General features: G+C 35.8%; 1 long non-coding RNA gene across 7 annotated transcripts; it reads left to right on the top strand.

Annotated features, from left to right (window-relative positions):
• Positions 1-585: 585 nt before the first annotated feature.
• LOC128126375 (uncharacterized) lies at positions 586-4485 on the top strand. Of its 7 annotated transcripts, XR_008224259.1 has the most exons (10): positions 586-1215; positions 1470-1669; positions 1765-2167; positions 2293-2340; positions 2440-2521; positions 2724-3217; positions 3302-3486; positions 3572-3657; positions 3746-3800; positions 3937-4485. It is a non-coding gene; the product is annotated as an uncharacterized LOC128126375 (long non-coding RNA). The 7 variants fall into 7 exon arrangements; XR_008224256.1 differs by lacking the exon at positions 2293-2340; XR_008224258.1 differs by having other exon boundaries at positions 2440-3217.
• The last annotated feature ends 13821 nt before the right edge of the window (positions 4486-18306 follow it).

Genomic DNA, 18306 nt, shown 5'->3' with positions numbered 1-18306 from the left:
AACAAGAGGGTAAAGGTGGGTGAGGTGGAACCAATGCTATAATATTGAAAAAAAATATTAATATAATTAATAAATTATATAATAGGCGCAATACAATCTTTTTACGTTAATTAGAGACGAAAACCACAACAAAAATAAATCACAAGGATTGTCCAAATGCAAGAAAAGTTAGGAATAAAGGCCCAAATTTATCCGAACCATAAGGACATTTCATTCTCTTGTTCTAATTATTATGCATTAATTAAAGTGTGACATGGGTATAAACTTTTTCGTGTTATAAAGGTGGAAATTGAGGGTATTACACAATAACGAATAATAAAGGTAGTAACAAAAGTTATTTTTATGGCACCAAGTAGGCATTCAACGACCAGTACTATTATTTTACCAATATTTTGGTGGTTGGTTGGGTGTGAAATGTCTTATTATTTCGTTTCATTAACTAGTTTAATTAAAATATTAACAACGAGGTTGTCAGATTAATATTAAAATTATGAACAATTTGTTTAAGACGTAATCACGTGCTTGGCGTTGACGAAGCTAAAGCATTTGAATCATTTAAAGTCAAAAAAATATACAGAGAGCATTTGATGCATCCGAACCATTTGGGACTTGGGAGTATCATCACATGGCTTTGGTAAACCCATTTTCTAGCCTAACCTCCAGGCTCCAGTGATAAGCAATGGGTAGATCATATTAGCAAAACCTTGAAAAACCAGCTTGCCATTAACGTCGATACACCTCCACTGTCCATATTTCAAATTCCTCAAATCCTAAAAGACGAAAACCTGGAAGCGTATGCCCCACAACGGATAGGGCTTGGTCCTAATCACCATTTCAAGCCAGAGCTCTATCAGAACATGGAGCAAAACAAACTCACTTCGGTGAAAAGGGTACTTAAGTCTAATAAAGTTCAAGTCTCTGAGGACCATGTCGTAGATAAAGTCAAAGAGATCATCCCCATAATTTGTGCTTGCTATGATTTGTACCTTGATGCTGATGATGACACCTTGGCATGGTTATTCACCATTGACAGTCTCTTCTTTATTGATCTACTTGGTGCTTATGTTGATGAACAGGTTGCAATAGATGCAAAAGATATTATAATGTTAGAGAACCAGATTCCTATAATTGTATTGAAGGAAATCCAAAAGGTCCTATCAGGTAGCTATGATGAAGCCCAAGAAGATTTCTGGGAATCTAGGTTCGGGTTTTTCTGTAAGTGCTACTCACCATTTATCCTCTCTAAAGAGAAAATCGATTTTAGTAGAGTAAACCATTTACTTGATTATATGTACCAATCCATCGTGAAAAATGAAGGTTGAGGGTTTGTAAGGATGCCACGTTTTGAAGCTCGTGTTGCAATAACTGAGGCTTTGAAGTCTAACGTTTTTAATACCTTTCTTAACTTTTTGTCCAACCCTAAATGACGCGAATACCCTTCTTATCTTCTTCATCAAATATGCATACAGGGACTTTATAAAGGGGAAGAAAAGAATGAGATGCGTTTAGGCGTTTGTTCTAGAAGCAATGATGTGATTGAACCTATGATTAAGCCTCGGTTATATGTCAACTGCAATGGTATTGCTAAAGAAGCTCTTGATGCTGTAATGGATGAAAATGACGTGAAATTTGATATTCTTCCAAAACAGTACGCTGCTGAATGGAAAAGGTCACCTTCTTTAGTCTTTCATTCTACCTTTAAAATTGATATACAACATTTAAACTTTATTAATTAATTTTAATTTTTTTTTTTTAATTTTACAGATGGCTTGAGAACATTCGAGATTGGTGTGTATCAAGGCAGCTTTGGTGGGGCCACCGAGTTCCTGCATGGTATGTGACATTGGAGGATGATAAACTGAAAGAGCTTGGAGCATACATGGATCATTGGGTGGTTGCTAGGGATGAGAAAGAGGCTGAAGGTGAGGCTAAAAAGGTCTTTTCAGGGATAAAGTTTGAATTGGCTCAAGATCCTGATGTTTTAGACACCTAGTTTTCTTCAGGGCTTTTCCCTTTATCTGTATTGGGGTGGCCTGATGATACTCAAGATTTGAAGACTTTTTATCTAACTGCTATTCTTGAAACTGGGCATGACATTTTGTTCTTGTGGGTTGCTCGTATGGTGATGTTTGGGATGAAATTAGGAGGCGATGTACCTTTCCAAAAGGTTAGTTAAGTTTTTTAAATTATTTAAAATACTATAATGCAATTTTAGAAACAAATGAAAGCAGGATGCTATAGTACATAAACTAAATGAAAGTACGTTGTTTTTGACTTATTTCCCTTTTTTAGCCCTATATCATCACGAGCCCCTGAAACACCGGTTCAGCTACATCTGATGTGAGAGGTTCTAGCAGAGATATGGCCTCACTTAGACCAGTGCCAGCATAGGAAATGCCAACAGCCATGGCTAATCTAGATTTAATTTCTTTAATCCAGGTGGTGGGGACACCAAATTACATGTGCCCTGAACTGCTTGCAGATATTCCTTATGGCTTCAAATCAGATATATGGTCCCTAGGTATTTATTTTTTATTACAATTTCAACATCACTTATGACACAAGGGTGAAATGGTCATTTACTCATATAACCCAACTTGGGTTCAGTATGCATAATGATTTCATAAAGTTACCCTTCTTAAACTTGAGCCCAAACTTTAAGCCACATGTTTGTTGCTTTTCATTTCCCACTTATTTTTTGTGTTCAATAATATATATTTTAGGTTGTTGTATGTATGAGATGGCTGCTCATCGCCCAGCATTTAAAGCTTTTGTAAGTCCTCTTGATTCTTGAACAAGTTTTTCTTAATAAATAGTAAATACTCCTTCTCTTAATCACTATTTAACCCATGATTAGGGTTATTTCCAGTGTTTACCTTTATTGTTAGAACAGCTATTTGTATTGTCTTTACTAGTTTTCAGCTTCATCATAAATTGAGGTTTGATCATCAGAATAATTATTTGATGATTGAATGAATCCTGTATTGGTCCTTTGCCTCCTTGTTATTCTCCATCTCTGTAAGTCAATTAGTTATATAAAGTATAAATAAACTTACTCTCATTTATATAATCTTCAAAAACACAAATATTTAAACAACAATTTCATGATTTAAACAATAAACCTTTCAGAAGTTGTAAAATAAAATCAATTTTTTTTCTCTTCAGAAAAACCCTTATCGAAGGAATGCTGCGTAAAAACCCAAAACATCGACCCACTGTAAGCATTTTCCTAATTGCACAAATTTCAAGGAATATCAATATACATTATTTTTTAAACTTATCTTCTTCTTAAATTAATTAGGAAACTGAAATCTTGAAACATCCATATCTACAACCATATGTTGACCAATACCAGCCTTAAACATAATTTTGAAGAAATCTGATTTAGAGAAAAAGGGAATCCAACCTGTTCAGGTTCACTGACATCCGATACAGCAAAGTGCAACAACTGTCTAATAACGGAGATTTGCACTACTCATAAGGGAGGTCTGTCATCTCATCTGTGGTCAAAATTTATATTAATTATTTTTCTTTCTTATTTTTTATTTATTAAATGTTTTTTAATAATAAGCCTATAAGGGAAGGGGATTTCATAATTCAACCAAAGGTGGACTTTGACATCAGTATCAGTATAGTTTCTGGCCTTCTTAATATTGGGTACTTAACATAATTTTATATTTTTATATTTATATGAAGCAATTATTATCTTTTATATAAATATTTTATCTATTAAAATGGTTTTCAGGTATCAAGCTGTAGCTTACATTGAAGCATCTACGTATATCTACCAATATGGAAAGGTAAAATATTTTTATGTGTAAAATTACAGAATTGGTCATCTGAATTTTTTTATTACCTTGCACATACAGTCCTCATGGTTTCTGTTGTTAAATCTAATTCTTAGCTTTTTTTAATATGACCATTTTGCCCTTGTAGCTTTTAATGGAGGTTGATCATTTGCAAGATGTCCTGGGGCCATATATAGAGAACAGGATAACACTTGCTAAGGTTGCTATAAAACCTCCAAGAAAACGACTTTGTCCAGAACCCATGTTGATGTTAGCTTCAATGTTCAGCCCCTTTTAATGGATTTATGTTAAAGTGCTAAAGTTGAAGTTTAAAGTGTCAAGGGTTGGAATGCTAGTAAAGAAAGTTGAAGGATTGACTAGTAAACATAAAATTTTAAGCAACCAATTTAGTAAAGAAAGTTGAAGGGTTGACTAGTAAACATAAAAGTAGAATGAAAATGACAAGTGATTTTGTGTTGTGTTTACAGGGTTGATGAAAGCGAATAGATTTGGAGTTAAAAGTGGAAAAGAAAGCTCAAGTTGAAAGAGATAAGATGCTGAAAATGCAAGTGTTGTATTCTTCATTTCAATTGTTGGTATGAAACATAGAGTAGATTAGATAAATGCAAATTTATATATTGTAAGAAATAGAATTGTATGACATTAAATTTGATGCAATGGATTGTATTTTTTTGTATATGGTGTTTTATTTCTATTATGACACATTAAATGCAAATTTAATTTAAAATTTAATAAATATCTAAATATATATTTTTTAAATATTTAAATTTACGATACGCAAAAATGTGTGTTATCTTCATTTATGACATGGCCTTTCTTGATAGGGGCTTTCTTGATACGCATTGCGTGTCATTAACACGCGCGTCGTAACGTTACGACACGCGAATGCGTGTCGTCTTCGTTTATGACAGGGCCTTCCTTTATGCGCATTGTGTGTCGTAAACGCGCGTTGTAAATGAGCGTTGTAAATGCGCGTCATCTATAGACGACGCGCAAAAGCGCGTCGTCTCTCTTTATGACAGGGCCTTCCTTGACGCGCATTTGCGTGTCGTCTGAGCCTTTTACGACGTGCAATGAGCGTCGTAAAAGGATGTTTTTCTAGTAGTGATTTTGACTCTCCAATGTTTAGTATATATATCCTAGGTATAAAATTTTACTTACCAAATAAGTAATTTACCTATAATTCTCATATACTATAAATATAAGTGTTTGTAATTCCATACAAAAGAAAGTTGCTACGTATAAATCTTATTTCAATTCTATACGAGTAAAAGCTACTACGTATAAATCTATTTCAATTCTATACGAGTATGTGTGTTAGGTATAATTATCTACTTAATATACAAGTAGTACCTAGGGTACAAGTATGGGAAACTTATAATTAACAATAATACTTGTATACGACAAAGTATACTGTTTCTAATAAGTTGCTACCATGAGTCTATAACCGCTGCTTGACAACAAAACCTCTGACAAAACCCACTCATGATTTCCGTGAGGACAACCCACTCATGATTTCCATGAGGACATCATACTCATGATTTCCATGAGGACATCACACTCATGATTTCTATGAGGACAACCCACTCATGATTTCCATGAGGACAACACCGTACGCTTCATCAACGCCTAAACAATAACAAGTAAAAGGATAGTTCGTCACTTGCTTATGGTTAACTGTAGCTAACAATCACAAGTGGGGTGGTCAACCCGTATACTAATTTTACACAACTTCCTCGCTCACACGGGATTAACGGTTACAGTTCAGAGGATTTCCACTAAGATCCTCAATCTTAGTTGATGAATGAGGTAGCTCATGTAGATTTTAACGGCGTTCTATATTCATAACAACAAAAGCATTTTCATGTCTAAAACCCTAAGTTACTAGACTATGTTTTTAAATAGTACTCCTAACTTCATAACATTTAAGCAGTATAAAAACTACAACTTGATGTAAAACCAGGTTTTATCTTGACATAAAACCAATAACAACAACAACATATAACATACCAAGTTTTATCTTGTCATAAAACTAACAATAACAACATACTTTATAAATTAACATATAGAACTTTCGAATATAACTTCAGAACTATATCGCACACAACATATATATAGAATCCTAAGTATAACTCAAGATCTACATTAGTAAACTACTATAACAATAACATGCTAACAAATTTACGATAGTTGTATACTTTCAGATACAAAATAACTATATCCCGGTTATTATAACTATCTATGTTGATACTAATATACTATGATATAGATATAATAATAACATATATATATATATATATATATATATATATATATATATATATAATATTTAGCATGCGTTTCCCCCCAAAAAAACATTAGAAAGTGGGGACGTGAAACTGACCTTAGTAGCGTGGCTTTATGTAATCTAAGCAGAAACGGTTAGCAGTATGAGGTCATCGGGGCTTGGGAAGCGAAATGGATTCAGAAAACGTGAGAGAGAGAAAAGAAATGGTGTAAGGAAGTGTCAAGGTCAGACCTACTATTTATAGGAAGGATTTTGGACCCTCACGATGTGAGAATCTCATTGTTCACGACATGAGTTTCGAGCTTATCTCTTCATAGACTTGTCATCCGTCTTCTAGCTTCTGAAGGTGGCAATATGACTCCTCACGTCACGAAATATCAATGTTCACGTCGTGATTTTGGATCTTATTACTTCGTATCCTCATCACGTACCTTCTGGATCCGAAATGTGGCAAAATGACTCCTCACGTTGTGAGTTTTTGATAGCTGAATCTTCGGAAGGTCATAACTTTCGCATACGAACTCCATTTTTGACGTTCTTTATATCCACACGTAGGTATTCACGAGTACTACAACTATCTTTTAGACTCAGTAGCTAATTATAAGTCTATTTTTAATTCCTATTATTATCGAGATTTATAGTGTTCGGTTTATCATAACTTCTTCACGCGAAGTCAGTTTCAGACGTTCTCTATATTTTTGGAATCGTATGGACGTACACTTTGATTTATACTATAAAGTATGTATGAAAGTTCATATTTATATTAGAATTATCATGAAATACATAGTTAGTTTACTACATTATTTTTTTGACAAAATCACATTACATGATTGGTATAATCACATGTGATTGTTATTGACCTAATGTTGACTAGTGTTACAATCAGCAATGATTTGGCGTACTGGAAAAGCATATTAGATTGGAAGATCTACTCCCCAAACTTCCATGGACATTAACAATGGAAACATTGAAAGTATAGTAAGGATTTTTCTTTCCAAAGGAAAGAGAAAGGCAAAGTCTGAGTTTGTCCCGTGTACCATTCCCAAAGAGTCTATATGTTTCTATTGCCAAGAGAAAGGACATTGGTTGCGAAGCTGACCTGACTACATGAATGATCTGAGAAAAGGTAGATTCAAAAAGTTTGACTTTGCTTCAGGTTAGTCTACTGTCTAACTCTATTAAGTTCCTAATTGCTAATCCTTAATATATGATGTGACAAGGTTAAATTTTGATATTTTGTAGGATCATGTAGAGAAATGGATGAGAGAACAAAACATATCTAATGCGTAGGGACAAGGTTTGAAAACTCAAACCATGAGTGAATGCTTAAGATCAATGTCTGCTTACTAATAAATGTTCAAGTCAAGGCTGGAAAGACCAGTCAACTCTTAGATAATATATTCAACAAATGATCAAGTCATAAATGAAGTATGAGAATAAATGATCAAGGTAAAGCTAATAAATGAAGAATAAGAAGAATGTGAAAGAAGTATTGAATAACAGAGTAAATTCCAATAGTTAAGTAAAAGATCCGTATTTGACTTTGCGTTGAAAGCTCCTATAAATAGGAGTGAAGGTTACAACAAATTAACTACAAAGCTTACATAGGACTGGACAATAGAGATGTTTCTGACATTCTGATTGTCTAATATAACAAAAGACTAAGTCCTATGAAATGTTACATAAATACAAAGATAAACTTAATAAATGCACAAGGACAAAATATTGTTATTTCGGATCACCATTCATTCCGGACATGAGAGTCATTCCGGAATACCTTCAGCTTCGTGTCTTCTTCTCTACTGGTCCATATAGATTCTGGACCACTCTTCCCCATTGACTCCGGACCATACATTTCGAAACACTAGGATTTCAGACTTCAGAATTAGGATTGCTAGAGGTTCACTTTCAGGTTCCAAAAATCTCCCCCTAAGTGAACTTAGCAATCCGTTTAATTGAATTGCTTCTTCCTTGACGAAAGTGTAAGCACGAAACAACCATTCTCCGACTTCAATGTACTAGGCCAGTTGATTTACAAACTTTTCTTTGACCTTTTCTGGAGCTTTGGATTTTAATGCACGAGATATGAACTTCCGAAAAAGCCCTTCTTGTTTGTCAAGGACACGGAAAAAGCCCTTCTTGTTTGTGTTTTTGGTAATGTAGACAAACCCTAGAACCGGATCATCAATTGGATCATCCTCAAGTAGCTCAGCGTCCAAAAGAACATAAGTGATCTTCATAACGAAGTCTTCAGTTCCGTAGACATGAGTGTAACAAATCGTTATTTCAAACATATGTAATAGTATAGGTCAATCTGTAGTTCTTTTTAAAATAATAAAGAGAAATTTTAGCATACTATGTACATTTACAAAATTCACCATCAAAAATAAAGTAGTAAACAATCTCGATTGGGATGAACAAAGTGATAGAGACTGTAACAAGGTTTCCAAAAATATAAAGAACAAAAAAATCCGAGTTATAACGAAGAAGTTATGACCAATCGAAAATTTGCGATAAAACCGGCAAAACACTGTTCAATGTAAAAAGTGAATTTTCAATAAAAGGCTTTTTAGCCTTAATAATTTAAATGAAAGTTGTAGAATATGCTAAACCAAGAACTTTCATAAAAAGAACGTCAAAAGCTGACTTCGTATGAGGAAGTTATGATTTTTCTAAGTTTCAGTATAGCAGTATACAACTAAAAACACGAAATAAATATCGAATGATTTTTAGCCAACACAAGCTAAACGAGAATTGAAGGTCTCGTCAATAGTAGTACAGGAGTAAAAAGACTGACAAAAACGGACATCGGATGAAGAGCTTATGAATTTTTAACGAATTTTCCTGTCTTAGTATGTTAAATATAATAATATTAAAAATAAAATCAAAATTAGCTGACGAAGTCTAAACGAAAGTTGTAGATTATATTCCCGCCTACGCGTGCATATAAATAACATCAAAAGCGGAGTTTGTATGCGAAAGTTATGAATTTCGGAAGATTTAGGCCCAAAAACTGAGAAAAATTGGATAATACCCGGGTATCTCGCATGAACAGTAACCGCTACACCCGGGTCCTACACACGTCGCCTTCTGATTCGACCGAAGTCGCGATCCAGTGCGCGTCCAACGCGCCTCGCCTCTGTGTCTCGCATCCGAACTTCAGCCTCGTGGCCTTTGCTGCTGCTGACTCGTGTCCGGTGACTCACCCCTTCGGCTGAACCGTCGCACCGTATATAAGGGCTGCGCGATTTCTCGGATTTAACACATTTCTTCACCATTTTCCTTCCTTTTTCACCCCTTTCACTTCCACAAACTTACATACGACCCCCAAAGCCCCGGTATCATATCTAAAACCCTAAGCAAGCCTCGAGGCCCCAAGATTCCCGAGAAAAACAACCTTCTCCAGTCAAAACTCTATCCAAATAAAGCCGGTTTTTAACCAAATAAACTCCTTTCCAGAAAACGAAACGCTATCCAAATCACCACTTATCAAGTGAGTTAATACACCCGTAATTTCATAATTTTTACTGTTTTAAGGAGGGGGTGATACAAGTCTAACACAAGAAATTTTGTGTTACAAACAAATGATTACAAATTATGATAAAATGATATTAAGTCATCAAAAATACTTTAAAATATTAAACTCTTATATAAACTTATATTTTTCCACAAAATTCATATATATATATATATATATATATATATATATATATATATATATATATATATATATATATATATATATGACAAAACTTCAAAAATGATCCTTGTGGTTTCCGAAAATATAAAGTTTAGTCTCTTAGTTCAAAAAACCTCACGGATCCTCCCTGTGGTTTCAAAACTTTTAACATTTGGTCCTTCCGGCTCACTCCGTTAAATTTCTGTCATTAAGTAAAGGGCATTTCTGTCTTTTCACTACCACAGGGACTACTTATGAAGTTTTGCCTTATTTATAAAAAAAATATTTAATATTAAAGGTCTCTCTCTCTCTCAGTCTCTCTCTGTCTCTCTCGTTTTCTTTTCCGTCTCACGAACAGCACAAGGAAACCAAATATCCACCCACTGCTATTTCCCCCTCGTTCGTATCTCACCAGCTGACCAAATTCAAGATTATATTGAGTCAATGATTTCCCTGTCGTTCTTTATTCAAGTTTGATTATGCTGGAGGTAAACATCCTGCTGCATCTTCTTCGTTCATAGGTTATCGCACCAGAGAAAAAAAAGAAACCGATTTTCATTGCTTTGAATGTGGAACTCAACTGGAGTTTATTATTTACGAAGGATTTAGGAGGGCTTTTGGTAGTGGAGTAGTAGCAGCCTCACAGGTGGTGATGGCAGTGATTTGGAACAACGATTGGGGTGGCAGGAGGCCACTTCGGTAGTCTTCTAATGCCCTGTTCTTGCTTCCTTCGACTATATTCAATGAAAGGAGTGTGGAGAAGCTCACTAAGTAGCTTAGGGGTGGGCAGGGACAGGATCCCCCTGATAGCTGTTATGATCCATTTAAATCAGTGATAAAATCCAATCCATAGTGCTTATGTAGTATGATAAGCAATCAAGGTACTAAAAATGCTGAGAATGCTAGTATCAATGTCACTAAGGCCCAAGAATTACCAGCAAGATGTGGTCAATGTGTCAACCCGATCTCATGCATCACCTCCACCTCTAAGACTACTCCAGGTATCACGATCGGATCGATCATACATTCCCCGACCTTTTTCTATCTTTCTTGTTTCTCTTCAGCAAACTTATAATCTTCATGTGTGTTTCAGGTACAAGTGATTCCTAAAGCTTAGGAAATTCCATGGTCTACTTATTGTACCCATTGATGCTAATCGCAGTTGTATATTCTTGATCCATTTTATTTTATTTTTTATTGCATAATTAAACTGAATGTACACAGGAGGTGGCGTTAGGCAGTAGGAGGCTGCCTCGGTGGCCTTCTGCTTCTTCTTTCTTGTTTAGAATTTCTAGTGAAAACAAATGGGATGATGGAGAGAGCTGTGGTGATCGAAAACAACAACAACAAAGGGTTGGGGATATGCTCTCCGGTGGTAGCAGTGAAGGGTGGGGTGGTGGCAGTTTGGTGGCAGCAAGGTGGATGCCACCTCTTCCTTCCTTTTTTTGGGCAGAAACAGTTGAGAGGGAGATGTGAGGTGGTGTTTGGGGTGACGTTTTTTTATCAGAAGAGGGAGGTATAAGGGTGGTTTTGGGTGGTGGGTTATGGTGATTTCTTGGTTGGAGAGAGAGAGAGGGAGAGAGAGAAATGGCCTTCACTTAACGGCCAAAAGGTAATGAAGTTAACGAAAAGGACCATTTGTTAAAAGTTTTGAAACCACATGGACGATCCGTGAGGTTTTTTGAACTTAGGGACTAAGCTTGATATTTTCGGAAACCACACGGACCATTTTTGAAGTTTTCTATATATATATATATATATATATATATATATATATATATATATATATATATATATATATATATATATATATATATATATATATATATATAAGATTAAAAAGGCTTAGGACTAATAACTCATTATGGGTCCTTTTCCTTGTTTGGATGTTGGCTTATAGTATCTGTTATTTGTCCGAATTTTGTTTAAATATTACTTATATAATTGCATATATATATATATATATATATATATATATATATATATATATATATATATATGTAAATATAAAAGTTATTTCATTTAGTTTAGATACCCTTTGTAACATGTTGAGCAAGGGGTTACATTAAAAAATAGTTAATACCAATTCAGAAAGTAAATATAAATTATAATAGGTATAATTTATGATACATAGAGCATTAATTCATGATTCAAGTATACTAGAATACACCGTTTTACAAGAAACAAAGGTTTGATTTAAAAACTAATCAAGGATATACAACTTTCAAATACATGAATATACAATCAATCATTATTTCAGGATGATTGGGTTTTCATAACTATTATACATGTAACATTTATATGCTTTTTATGAATCATTCAATTCAGGTTGTTTAATTCATTTAACCAACATAGTTAAAGTCCTGATATTATAACCAAAATCTCCATTCAGGGGATCGAAACAAGTTGTGTGTAGATCTATATTAGGATTGACAACCCCACACTCAGGCTACTAGCTACAGTCAGGCATACACGCCAATGAGTGACAATTGTTATCAACAGTTTAAACGCCTACAAAGCGTTTGTTTCAGGACATCTAGTCTCGGTATTGTTATAATAACTCATTAAAAAGATATTAACAATACGTTAGTGTATAATCAACTAAACATAAGTACATTTTCAAAGTACTAGTTTACAAAATACAAACTACAGTAGTACATTAACAGCTGGTAGAACCAGGCACACTCACACTTACAAGTTTTACATAAAGGAATACAAATACAAAACATTGGTTTACAAATAAGAACGGTTTTATGAGATTAAAACTACTTTTCATATACAACAGAAAATATAGGACTTTATGGAACAGCTTACAGATTCATGGAACATAAAACATACTTTTATACATAAATACTTATGCACTCACTCAACTTTATGTTGATACTCTCTTTTCAAATTACATGTATTCTCAAGGAAACAATAAACAGGTTCTCCCCGAGCTTTTTGAGAAGATGGAGCTATTTTGAGTCATATCTTCTTCTTATGTATAACTATTTTGGTTTCAATATACAATGATTGAACACATGTAAATACTTATACTTTTAAATACAATGGTTGTTTGTACTTTGATTACTATGATGGATGTGTTGTGATACTATAAATGAAGTCCTCCACCCCCGGACGTTTCCGCCGTCTGGTTTGGGGGTGTGACAGATTGTTATCAGAGCATTGTTTATAGTGAACTTAGTATATCAATCCATAAGAGATATAACATTGGGACTGAGAGCTCTGACTACAAGAATTGTTTTTAAAAATTGAAGTATTTTTACAAGAAGTATAGTAATACTCATACCTACAAGTACAGTATCACAATCATAAGAACTTAAAAGTATTTTGATGTTGAACAATATAGTCAAACCTGGGCAATTATGTAATCATATATGGGATTAATAAAGCCTGATCAACTATATTGATTTGGGATATGAACAACATTTGTTTTGGAGTGATAGTAGTGTTGTGACATGTCTAAAACTTACCAACCATACATATTCAGAAGAACTATAGAACAGAACATAAAGATTGAAATACTATAGGAGTATTTTACTATTCTTATCCTTACATCTACTACAGACAATATGGCTGAATACAATTTAGCTGGAGACCCCTACAATCAACAAGATCCAGATTCAGATGAGGAACCTTTCAAAGATAGTGAATCAAGTGGTACCAACACGAAACCACAAGTCTACAATCCAGGGGAACGTTCCCTTAGACAAGATGAAGCAGAACCTATACCAGAATAGGGCGAGTATATAAACCACTGGAGTCAGCAAGATGGCCAACGACCTCCTTACGGGATGGCAAGAGGTTTCTATAATGTCTCTCGAGGAGGAACAACCGATAGATCTCTTCCGGTTATTGTAAATCGAATAGCCCGTCAAGCCGATCAAACAAGGATTTCGATCAATCGAATCCTACAAGTAAATACGGTTAAATAGGTCAACACTGCAGATATCCTTCGTCTTGATGAAATGCAGGATGACACCCAACATCATACAGAAGCCCTTCAAAGTCAAGTCAATGCTGCTCAATCTGAGATAAGAGAATTGAGAGAGCATCAAGTTGCACAAGAAAGGTGATAGAAAGCACAAGATGAAGCAGGACCCATCAATCATCGTAGCAACCACCGCAAGTAGTATTTACACTACTTCTACTTTATATTTTTATATATCGAATGTATATACTACTTTTCACGATATTCACAAAACCGTGTATCAATAAAATAATAAGCACTTTACTTCAACAAGAGTTATTACAATTTTCATAAACAATCCTATTTCAAAGTTTTGGTTATAAATCTACAGATATGTTCTAATGTTATTTTTCATGTTTTTGAATACAACCGTGAAAATTTTATTTTTGGTAGGTTGGTTTGATGTCGACGGTTTCTCAGTATTGTGGTATATTATAGACCTGCTTTAAAGTCAAGTTTTCTAAATTACATATACTTAATATACTAATACAATCGACATATATTTTCATGCTCTTTGAAAAATAAACACTCAAATTCATATTACTCTGTTGCAAGTTGTACTTGCAGTGGACTTCTATTTCCAATTCTTTACAAGATCCATATTGAATTAAGTGTTTAGTTCAGAGATATCAAATTCATATTCATTCTTGATATCTTACCATCTTTTTATATTTTTAACTTTTATAGAAAAAGATGCCTCCTCGTAGAAATCCAAGACGTAACAATGTTAATGAAGCACCGACGCCACCTCCACCACCACCTCGTCAATTCGATGCTACTATGTTTCAAGCAGCGGTCACGTCAGTTGTAGTTGCTGCCATGTCTCATATCAATACTCCTGGTGCTAGTAGGTCGGGAGATGGTGCACATCCTTCTAACCATGGCGAGAGTCATCAGCACTCACGAGAGTGCACTTATAAAGACTTCTCGAATGCCAAACCCAGGACCTTTAATGGAACTGGAGCAGTGATGGTTTTAAGGCAACAGATTGAGAAGACAGAAGCAATCTTTGAAATTTGCTCCTGTCCAAAGGGTAGCAAAGTTAAATTTATTGCATGTACTTTTTTAGATAGGGCCCTAACATGGTGGAACGGCCATGTTAAGTCACTAACTTTAATAGTGGCTAATACTATATGTTGGGAGAACTTAAAAACCATTTTGATGCAGGAATATTGTCTGCGAGGGGAAATTCGAAAACTTGAGCAAGAGCTCTGGGGTCTCCCCATGGTCGGTGCAGACATAACAACTTAGACGAATTGATTCTATGACTTAGCGATTTTGTGTCCAGAAATGGTTGCTCTAGAGAGCAAAAATATTGAAAGGTATATTTGGGGACCGTCTCCCCAGATACAGGCAAGTGTCATTGCTTCTAGGACTGTCACCTTTGATAGTGTCAAGGAGCTGGCACAGTCACTTATTGACCATGGAAATCGACAAAACTCTGTGGTTGTTGCCCCAGAACAACCTAAAGAAAACCACAACAACAACATGAAGAAGGTTTGGAACAAGCGAAAGGGAAAATCTCTTTTGGAACCTTCAAAGAAGCAACAAGAGGTGGCAGTCCATGCCACTACTGTACTTGCTACGATACCTGCTACTGTACCTGCTGCTGTCCCTAATAACACTACACAAACTAATCCCCATGTTGGTACCCTCTCTAAATGAAACAAGTGCAATTTTCACCATAATGGAAATTGCCGAGAAATGTTGTGCCGTAACTGCAACAAGAAAGGGCAAACTGCCCAATTCTGTAGGACACCACCCCAAGCGATTAACCAAGTAACTGCCGTTGGAGAAGGTGAAGCATGCTACCAGTGCAGTGATGTGGGGCATTTGAAGAGAGATTGTCAAAAATATGGAAATACCGGTGGAGTTGGGAGGATTCTAGCACTTGGTCACGAAGAAGCAATGGCAGACCCTACGGTGTTCACGGGAACGTTCCTTCTCAAAAATACTTATGCATCCATTCTATTTGATTGTGGTGCTGAGAGGAGCTTCGTGAGCCATAATTTTAAACATCTACTAAATCAAAACTCCCAACCACTAAATGAAACTTTCGCAGTCTAGATGGCTAACGGGAAATCTGAATCCACCAACGATATATAAATAGGATGTACTCTTACCTTCAATGACTTGTCTTTCCCAATAGACCTTGTATCGGTCTGTATCAAAAGTTTTGATGTCATAATAGGTATGGATTGGTTGTGCCCTAACCATGCCAACATCCTATGCTATGAAAGAGCTATTCGCTTGAACTTTCCAACCAATGAAACTCTTATTATTTACAGCGACAAACCCAAAATGAACCTTCAGATCATTTCTTGCGAAAGGCACAAAAATACCATCGCAAGGAGCTAGTACTGTGCATTCTTAGCCCACGTGGTAGAGAAAAAGCAAGAAGTGAATGACATCACAAGCATTCCCGAGGTCTGCAACTTTTCCGATATATTTCCTGATGATCTTCTAGGAGTGCCTCCCGAATGACAAGTCGAATTCAGAATCGACTTAATCCCTAGAGCTATTCATGTAGCCAAATCCCCCTTTCCTCTTGCACCTTCTAAAATGCTGGAATTATCTAGCCAGCTTAACAAACTCCTAAGCAAAGGTTTCATAAGACCAAGCTTCTCACCTTGGGGAGCACTGGTTTTCTTGGTAAAGAAGAAGGATGGATCATTGCACATGTGCATAGACTACCACGAACTGAATAAAGTTACTATCAAGAATCGATATCCTCTGCCTCGCATTGATGATCTGGTCGAGCAACTTCAAGGTGCGAACTACTTCTTAAAAATAGACTTAAGATCCGGGTATCACCAGTTATGGATTTTGGAAGAAGACATTCCCAAAACCACGTACATATTTCGTTATGGTCATTACAAGTTTATAGTGATGCCATTCGGATTGACAAATGCACCTGCTGTGTTCATCGACCTAATGAACAGAGTGTGTCATCCATTCCTAGACAAATTCATCATAGTCTTCATTGACGACATCCTTATCTACTCAAGAAGCAAAGAGGAACATGGCCAACATCTTCGTCAAGTAATACAAACTCTTAGAACAGAAAAACTCTATGCGAGGTTCTCAAAGTGCAAGTATTGGATCAGGAAGGTTGATTTCCTAGGTCATGTAGTCAGTTCATAAGGAATACACGTCGACCCATCCAAAATAAAGGCAATTAAAAACTGGTCAGCACCCAAAAGACAAACAAAATTTATCAATTATTAGGTCTTACTGGCTATTATCACAGATTCATCTAGAATTTATCTCGAATAGCTAAGCCTCTTACCACCCTGACGCAAAAGGGTGTAACCTTTAACTGGGGAGAAAAGCAAGAAACAACGTTCCACACGCTGAAGCGAGCGTTTGTAGTGCACCAATCCTGTCTCTTCCTGAAGGGACAGAGGATTTCGTAGTGTACTGTGATGCTTCTAATCAAGGGCTTGGATGTGTTCTTATGCAAAGAGGAAAGGTTATATCCTATGCCTCAAGACAGCTAAAGACACATGAAGTCAACTATAGAACACACGACCTTGAACTAGGAGCATTGGTATTTGCTCTGAAGATCTGGAGACATTAGTTACATGGCACAAAATGCACAATATTCACGGACCATAAAAGTCTCCTGCATATCTTCGATCAGAAAGAGTTGAACATGAGACAACAACATTGGGTCGAGCTACTAAATGATTACGAATGTGAAATTCTTTATCACCCTGGTAAAGCAAACATGGTAGATGACGCCCTTAGTAGAAAATAATACTCAGGATGTCGGATAAAGTTGTTGACCATGACAATCCATTCACATCTGTCCACACAGATCAAAGAAGCTCAACTTGAAGCCTTGAAACCCAAAAATGTGGCAGGTGAAACCTTGAGAGGAATGGATAAGAACTTCGAAGTCAGGGATGATGGAGTCTATTATTTCATGAACCAGATCTAGACACCAAAGTTAGGTGGTTATAGAGACGTGGTTATGAATGAAGTATACAAAACCAAATACTCCATCCACCCAGGTTCAGACAAGATGTATTTGGACCTCAAGAAACTATACAGGTGGCCTTAGATGAAGGCTGGAATCACTACCTTTGTGGGCAAGTGCCTTACTTGTGCCAAAGTCAAGGTAGAGTACCAGAAACCTTCAGGTTTATTACAATAACCTGAAATCCCTGAATGGAAGTGGGAGCGGATTACAATGGATTTCATAAGTTACCCAAGACATCTAGCGGTTATGATATCATTTGGGTAATCGTCGATAGATTAACCAACTCCGCACACTTCTTGCCAATAAAAGAAACCGACAAGATGGAGAAACTAACAAGAACTTACCTCAAGGAGGTTGTTAGACTGCATGGTGTGCCAATATCTATTATTTTTGATTGAGATAATAGATTCAGTTCTCATTTATGGCAATCTTTACAAAACTCTCTGGGAACTAGGGTAGACATGAGTACAGCCTACCATCCACAAACCGATGGACAAAGTGAGAGGACGATTCAAACTTTAGAAGACATGTTACGAGCTTGCATGCTAGACTTTGGAAAGGCATGGGATACTT

The sequence above is a fragment of the Lactuca sativa genome, chromosome 1 (assembly GCF_002870075.4).
Source record: "Lactuca sativa cultivar Salinas chromosome 1, Lsat_Salinas_v11, whole genome shotgun sequence".
Taxonomy (NCBI): Eukaryota; Viridiplantae; Streptophyta; class Magnoliopsida; order Asterales; family Asteraceae; genus Lactuca; species Lactuca sativa.
Note: the sequence above shows the minus strand (reverse complement) of the source record. Positions and strands in the feature narration are given on the sequence as shown.